The 8,855-nt window shown below is 44.5% G+C and overlaps 1 pseudogene; it reads right to left on the reverse strand.

Moving 5' to 3' along the window:
* Positions 1-501: 501 nt before the first annotated feature.
* Positions 502-6,056, reverse strand: LOC143268378 (small ribosomal subunit protein uS2-like; annotated as a pseudogene).
* Positions 6,057-8,855: the final 2,799 nt, after the last annotated feature.

Consider the following 8,855-nt stretch of genomic DNA (forward strand, 5'->3'; position numbering starts at 1 on the left):
AAAAAATGGGTATGGACTGTGAATCTTTTTACAATATTACCTATCTACTTCTCCCTCGCAAAACATGAGTAGTGTTGGTTAAATGGCGTGCTGCTTGTGGCTGGGACCCCGTCGCAAGCTGATGATGTAATCAAGGACAGAATTCTTACAAAAGTAGTGTTAGTTAAGTTTTCTCAGGGTGGCCTGGAACTCACAGAGGTCCATTCTCCTGCTTCTGTCTCCCGAGTGCTGGGTTGAAAAGTGTGCACTACCATGCTCAGACAACTTCTTTTTCCCTTTTAGAAGCTGTTTCTTTTTCCTCTCGCCGCCTCCCTTCCTGACCTCCGCCTTTGGTTTTCCATTTTGCTTGTGACCACTCTGTGGTTGTTCCAATTCATTCAGTACCTTGAGCAAGAGGAGCTGATGACCACCCTCGGTGGCTAGTTGGGCACTCTGGTCTTTGGTAGGTGACTGGTGGCTGGGCACAGAGGCACCTGCACACTTTCAGACCCATCTGTCACCTCAGGCTGAGTGAGCATCAGTGAACTCAGCAGCTAGTGCTGTCCATTTCGTGGTCACAGCCTGTTCATCCGGGCTTGCTCTTCCTTCTGGATTGCTTCAGGATCTCTGTAGAAGTAGAGATCAGTCAGGACATCCCATGGATGCTCACAGGAGATGGCGTCACATGTGTTCAGAACTCCCCAGGCCAGCATCCACATCAGACCTAGCCAGCCAGTGAGCTGCCAGGTTGTTGCATGGGACAGTGATGTGCACAATGCCACAGGAGAATCTATGTTACACTGAGTGATGGTACACAGGTTGAAATAAGAAGCCTTTGTGAGGGACTGGTGTTCAGCCCCAGGCTCAATCACCACCAGAAGACTCAGCTCCCTGTAGGATGCTCGGAGCGAGTTAATGCAGCAGCCAGCAATCAGAGTGTCTCCGGTGGCAGCAGCAAAGGTCATCGCTGTTCACTGTTCTTGGAGGAGACATCAATGACATCAGCAGGATTCTCCATGGCAACAATGGCTAGAGCTATCAGCAGCAGCTTCTCCCAGGTCTTCTTCGGATTTATGATGTAGATGCCATCACTGTCTTTTGTAGACGGTTCCTTCTAGAAATCAAAGTTAGTCCGGATAAAGTGAGTTCCTGCTGAAAGGACATCCCCCTGTTTGGTTTGCAGGATGTAGAAATTCTGGACACTGTGAGCTTCTTTTCATTATGACCAGAAGCAAGAACCATACCCCATGGACTCCTCTTCCAGCAGTGTGGAAAAACCTGTAGATTTTTTTGGCTGTGGAATAGTGTAATGACTAAATTATAGTAGTGTAAAGGAGGCATCAAACATGTAATAGCCACAACACTGACTGTAGCAGTTCAGTAGTTTTTAATCCTAACTGTCCTATGGGACACCAGGAAGACTCATTTAATTGAGAAACACAGCCCCTTAAAATAGAGTCTCATGTTAAGAATTCCTTCTTTTTTTTTTTTTTTAAATAAAACTCAAATTATATGCCCTATGTGTGAATATTTGTTTTTAATGTATGTCTTTTGATGATGATGATGATGATAATGATGATGGTGACTTTTAGTTGATTGTGTCCTAAAATTCTTAGTCCCAAATCTATACTGTTAGAGATGTATCCTTTGGTCCTGGTATTTGGTCAGCTTTGACAGCACACACACACACACACACACACACACACACACACACTGAACGCAGTTCTTATTTGAGATTGCTTTTGTATACACTGGATAAAAAATAGTCAGCCTTAGGGCAGGAGACAGAGTTCAGTGGGTAGATGTATGCTGCACCAGAACACAGACCTGAATTTGCAACCATTTGAAAATCAGCACAGGTCTCTCACTGGAACCTGGTACTTGACAAATAGCTGGCTAGGCAGGCTGATGATAGAGCCCTTGGCATCTTCCTGCTTCAGCCTCCCCAATGCTGTGATTACAAATGCACCAGCATTCCCTGGGTTGATTCTAACTGTGCTATGGAATACTTTGAAGGCTCATTTCACTGAGAAATATGCATACACAAACAGATAAATAAAATGGAAAAAAAAGAGAGAGAAACTCAAATTAACTCTGAACTCTCACTTACCACTTAAAGATCCCCTGTAATAATAGCAGGTAATGTTTCCCTTTAGCATAGGCAGCTTGTCTGCTCGGGGATTGTTTTTATAAGGGAAAAATTGATGTTTTCTAACTGAGACAGATCTTAGATCTGGAAGAGCTAATGAGAGCCTGGCTAAGGAAGTCAAAGGCCTTCATCAATTTTAATTACTGATTTTTTTTGTTGCCATCTGTCTATTTTACCATTGATCAGAAGGACTGAAGGTTGTAGGCACAATGAAAATTCTATACAATAGGCCAAATTTTACGAGCAAATTTAGACATTTGTCTATTAAAATAGTTCCATAATTACTTTGTAATTTAGTCAGAATGCCCCAGGTAGAAATAATGCTCTGTAAACAAGGATTCCTATTCTGCTGTTGATATTAAAACTGGTAAGAGTTGAAGATGTGGCTCTGTTGGCAGAGCACTTGCCTAACATGCACTGAGCTGGACTTTATTCCTATCACCACATGAACTAGGCATGGCGGCACGTATTTATAATGCTAGCACTTGGAAGGGGAAGTGGGAAGATCAGAAGATCAAGGGTCAGCCTCAGCTACATAGTGAGTTTGAGGTCACAAAGAAAGATGAAATATGACATTTGCAGCAAAGTGGAATTCGTTATGTTAAAAACTAAATAAGCCAGACTGAAAAAGACAAATGCAACATGCTTTCTCTCAAATGTGGAGTTTCTATATACGAATGTACGTATTATATATATACATTTATATATATACATACATGTCTGTATTTATATGACTTTGTAGACTGTGAAACTAGAAAAGGGATCATGAGAAGAGAAAAAGAGATCTTAAGGAAGGAGGAGCATAAAGTAATAAAGTCTTGTCACGAGGAAGCAGAGGGGGCACTGATTGGGATTGGGAGATCAACACCTGGGGCATGGGGGAGGGCAGTGGGGGACCAAGGGTAAAGACACATAAGTGTAAGGCTCGAGATGCAATTTATTACATTTACTAACAGAGAGAGAAAGAGGGGGAGAGAGAGAGAGAGGGAGGGAGAGAAAAAGAGAGGGAGGGTGAACACACAACACAGCTGTGCCAAACCAGAGTACAAAGCAAGGTAGTGTTAGAGTCAAGAGTAACCTCGATGTTGCAGAAAATAAAATAACACCCAAACAAAGGGAAAGCAGCTTGGCGTGGCAATTCTTATTATAAAAAGTGTGTACCAGAACCCGAATCAGATTAGCAAGAAGACCGGGGGTGGGGAGCAATGTGGTGATAGATTGTGTACCCTAATAACACAATTTAACTGCAGATCAGAGGACAGAACAAGCCACGAGACTAAACCCAGAGGCCAGGCAGTGGTAGCACACACACCTTTAATCCTAGCACTTGGGAGGCAGAGATCCATCTGGATCCCTGTGATTTCAAAGCTAATGAGAGCCTGGCCCTGGACTACATGAGATTGACTCAGTCTAGGGGAGAAACAGAGCCAGGCAGTGGTGGCACACACTCCTTTAACCCCAGCACTACGAAGTAGTATGGCTGGGCAGAGAAAGGCATATAAGGCGTGAGGAGACAGGAACTAGAGGCTTTTCAGCTGAAGGCTTTTTCAGCTGGAGAGCCTTTGGCTAACGTCTCAGAGACATTCAGTCAGAGGATTGTGGAGTAGGTGAGGTGAGACGTGGCAGCGGCTTGTTCCTTTGTCTCTCTGATCTTTCAGCATTTACCCCAGTATCTGGCTCTGGAATTTTTATGAAAAGACCAATTTAACATTCGTATTACAGGGCACTATGGCTTCCTTCTTTTGTCCTTAAAGTAGATGGTGGCTGCACCTCATTCCCCTGAAGGAAGCTAAACTTCACGATCTGATGTGATTGGCTAATGTTGCAAGAGGAAGGGAAACACACATGCTTGGCAGTCTGGCTACCTTTGATAAAAAAAAACAATGTCGCTCACAGTAGGACATTTGTGTTTCTATATCTTTGAGGTCTAAGAAGGACTCAGTGAAAGGTCAAATAGGAGTTCCTGTTTTAAGAGCTTAGAGAAGTCATTACAAATGGAAATGTCTTATAGAGGTGAGAAAACCCTGTTTTGTAAGTCAACAGTGTGCCGGGGAAATTCTTTAGCAGATCCTAGCAGGTCCTGATGACTCAGGAAATCTCATAATCACATTTTTTTAGCCTAGTTTTTTGTCAGGGAATACAGATGGTATCGGAATCACTTTTTCCTCTAGGCTTTATTTTCACGGGCTGCATAAATGTTTTCCTCTGATGCAGAATTTGTCTCCACGTGTGGATTACTAGAGAAGAGAGTAGAAAGAGTGGACAGGAAGGGAGGAAGTGGTAAAGTCAGATGACAGATGAGGATCGGATCTGAGAAAATTCAGACTCCCCAATGCTCACCTTTAATTGTGATATAGCCTCTAAAGGTTTTAATTAATAGCCTATGTTGATTTTTTTTTGATAGGTTCCAAACTCTTACTAATCTTTGTACTTTGTAATTGCATCATTTCTGTTGGGTCACAGAAACCCGGGACAAGCAGCTGACTCAGGTTCCTATTAACATATCTAAACGGATGCTGCCAGCTCTCCCAGCATCTCTTGGTACCTGTGGCTCTTCCCAGCACTTCTCATCCAGTCCCTACCCTAAACCTCTCACCCCCAGGAAACTTCCGCTTCCCTTCCCCCAGCCTGATTCCTGTATAATCCAGCCATTTTGGCGTCGCCAATCTCTTGGGCTTTTGGCCTGGGCCACCTCTCTTGGTTGGCGGTTGGTTCCTCTCTGATCACCATCTTCTTTCCATGGTCCAGTTAGTCTGGCAGCCATGTTCATCCTGGCCTCTTCCCTCTGCCTGCTTTCTCCTTTATGTCTATGATAAAAATCTTCTCCATGCTTAGGGGTAATCATGTCCTCCTCCTTTTATTTCACTTTTTCATTCAATTTCTATTTTGGGGAGTTTAAAACTTCCAGTTAAAGTAGTCTGCCCAATTTGGATCTTTGGTTCTGTTGCCTAGAACTTCTAATGTGTTGGAGGGGGGTGGCGGCGGCGGCGGCGGTGGCGGGGGGGGGGGGGGGGGGGGAGGCTTGCTTGAGAATATTGGGTTTTCCTCATTTTTAAGACTTAGAGGTTGAGTTATTGTAACTTTACTATGTAAAATCGCCTGAGTACCCAAGGAGGGATTTCTCCAAAGCTTGCTTTCTCTCAGTTTCAGCTTCCCATTTTAGGAGGGTTTTGTTGGTTGTTTGTTTCCTTTTTTCTTTTTCCTGAAAATTTCAACATTCTATGCCAGCTTCAAGGATTTGTGTTTTGGATCAGATCATGTGCTGTTTGGGGAACAGTTCTCTTGGGTCTTACCCCGAGATCGGTTCTCCCCAACTGCGTCTAGGTCTATCCTGTACATCTGTGGCTAGCTGAGGGATTGTCCCTTATGTGTATCTTCCTGACTCACCCAATCCAAGGGTGAAATACATTGTCATGAGGCCACGGCCCATCTTGGGTAGACCGCCTGATATCTCTAACCTGTTAGGGTGGAGGGGAAAAGTGTCTCTTCTCTTGGGTGTCTTTATGACAGGTGCTCAGACTCTCTAACTTTGATCTTCAATCAAGATATCAAGGCCTAGATATCAAAGGGGTGGTGGGGGGAAAGTCAAATGCTATTGATCAAATTCTCTGAAAACAAACACAAGGATTTTAAACAACCAGCTAGGAATAAACAAATGGGTGACTTTTTTTTTTTTAAAGGAATCCACCCCCATGTCTCACTTTCTTCAGAGCACCTCTTAACCCTTATGCTTAAGCCTACATTAAAATATCGGTACTAAGCCTCAACTCTCACTCATAAAAACATGAGTAAACCAATGAACCTTCAGTTGAAACCAAAGGGAGGTCTGGGTCCTATAAAGAACTCACCAACGTTCACCTGGAAAGGCAGTGTGAATGGCTTCGCACCAGTCACTAGTCTTGGAAACTCCTCCAACGGAGCGGGTCATCATCAGGGCCCACACTGGCACCCCAGTTGACTCACAGTGATTTAGAGGTAGCTTATTCTGAGCCAAATGGCCCAGGAAATGTATCCGGAATAGTGCACTCCATTGCAGAAGCAGTTACCTAAACTTTCACAGTCACAGAACAAAAGAAAGCCCTAAGTCAAGGGGAGGTGGTTAGGTCAGCAGCGAGCTTGCAGTACAAGCATGAGGACCTGAGTTCAAATCCCCTGTGCCTACATAAAAAGGTGGGGTGGGAGCCAGGGATGGTGGCCACGATTTTAGTCCCAGCACTCAAGAGGCAGAGGGAAAACAAGCAGATCTCTGAGTTCCAGACCAACCTGCTCTCCATATTGAACTCCAGGCCAACTTGATCTACACATTGAGTTCCAAGCCAGGCAGGGATACATAGTGAGACCCTATTTGTTTATAAAGGGAAAAAAAAAAAAAGATAGGGCAGCATGTTTCTGTAACTCTCCAAAACTGGAGAGACACTCAGGAGGATCCCTAGGGTTCATTGCCAGCCAGCCTAGTTGAATCTACGATTCAATGAAAGCTCTTATCTCTAAAAAAGGAGGAAGGCAACCGAAGAAGACACCCAATGTTGACCTCTGACCTCTGCATACACATGTACCCCCAGAGATATATACCAACACAAATAAGGAAAGACAAAGAGGGAAGGAGGGAGGGAGGGGGGAGGGAGGGAGGGAAGGAGGGAGGGAGGGAGGGGAGGAGAGAGGGAGGAATAAAAAGAGAGAGAAAAGCGTTTACCAAATACATCAGTGAGGACATTAGAAAGGTGGGTTACAGGGCTGGAGAGATGGCTCAGAGGTTAAAAGCCCTTGCTGTTCTTCCAGAGGTCCTGAGTTCAATTCCCAGCACCTACATGGCAGCTCACAATTGTCTTTAACTCTAGTTCCAGGAATCCGATACCCTCCTCAGACCTCCCCAGGCCTGGTTCACAGGCATACACACAGGCAAAATATTCATACACATAAAGTAATATATAATTTATTATATATATATTAAAGCAAGGTGGCTTACAGGAAAGTAGAGAAAATTCTGCTGTGGATTTCAGACGTTTGCTGGTAATATCCTTAGCTTCGGGTTAGGAGAAGCGACTACGCTGCAAAGGTGATTTATTCCGAACGTTCTGCTTCATAGTTGACCATGTGTTAGGTCGGACACAGAAGTAGGCAACAATGGCTACTAGGGGCGGACACAGCCCAGGAGAGTTTGCCTCTAGATATGTAACATTCCAATTCTCTGCATCAAGAAGTTCTCATCGTTCAATCAGCCTTGCAGAATCTTCAACATGGGCATCGTCCGCCCGCCATGCCCCACCCCACATACACCCAGGGAACCTGAGTTCACACCATCAACTCTGATGTCCTAGGGACTTTCAAAACCTTTGACAACTGCATCTCAGTGCTTGTCCTTTCTGATGCCTAACTGCCTTTCCTTCCAAACCAGTAAACCGGTGGTTCCCAGCCAGGATTCCAGACATCCAGACAGCTCCCTCCACTACAAATTCTCTTCTTTGTACAAATTGCCCATCCTCCAACAGTGCACAGCTGTGACTCTTACAAATCAACAGAGAGAAAGCACCAACACAGTAGGGCTGACAAAACCAGGACTTTCTTGCCTCAAGTACCTGAATACTCTGTGGCTTTAGGAATACCTCAGAAGCGTCCCGTCACGTCCCGTCCCGTCACGTCACAGCCTCCTCTCTTCTCACTGTTAGCTTCCGAATGCTTTCTTTGGTAATCACTGAAACATTGCTGTGGCTTACTAACTGGTCCGCTTGGGTTAGAAGCCTAGCCCTACCTTAGATTTTGGACTCACAGCAAGGAATTTACTGATAGAAGGAAGGCAGAGTCTCCTGAAGGCCTTGTGGAATAAGGTAACCAGTGCACCAGGGAAATAGATGGTTATGAAAGCAGGGTTGTTCCTCCTTGTTAGAGCTGACTGGTCAAGCCTGAAGGGGCTGTGAAGGTGAACTGACCAAACATTTTTAATTCACATTTGTAGAAACTTTACATTTTTATTTACCCACTTGCTTTCCAGAGTGGCCAAGTGGCTTCTAACAAAGATTATTGGTCCTTGATAAGGCCTTGACAGCCTTTTCCCAGAGTTCCAGAAGAGATGCTACCAGTGGTGGATTAACTAATCTGAGGGATAAGCGAATAAACCCCATACATGAAACTCTTTAGTCCATTCACTTTATTCTTCTGAATCAGTTCTCTCTCTACACAGCTTCTGTTCTGCTCTCTGATTTAGCTTCTTTCTTGCCTGATTTCTCTCTACATTTTTTTTCTGCTGTTCCGTCTAAGTCCTATCTTAATGCCTTCATCTGGTTCTGCCCCATCTAGTTCTCATCCATCTAGTTCTTTCCATCTCCTTTCTCATCTGGTTCTTCCTCATCTTGTTCTTACCCCACCTGGCTCTTCCTCATCTTCTTTCTCATTCTTCCAGTTCTCTCTTCTAGTCCTCCAATCTAGTTCCCCTCCAGTCTCTGAGTGCTGTGGATATCATTCTATATAAATAAAACACTGATGGCCAGTGACCAGGCAAGAAATAGGTTGCCAGGCAGGAAGTAGGTGGGACAAGGAGAGAGGAGAATTCTGGGAAGCGGAAGGCTGAGGGGAGAGACACTGCAGCTACCGCCAGGACAAGCAGCATGTGAAGACGCCAGTGAGCCACCAGCCACGTGGCAAGGTATAGATTTATAAAAATGGGTTAATTTAAGATAAAAGAACAGTTAGCAAGAAGCCTGCCACGGCCATACAGTTTATAAGTGATATA

Source organism: Peromyscus maniculatus, chromosome 14, assembly GCF_049852395.1.
Source record: "Peromyscus maniculatus bairdii isolate BWxNUB_F1_BW_parent chromosome 14, HU_Pman_BW_mat_3.1, whole genome shotgun sequence".
Classification (NCBI taxonomy): Eukaryota; Metazoa; Chordata; class Mammalia; order Rodentia; family Cricetidae; genus Peromyscus; species Peromyscus maniculatus.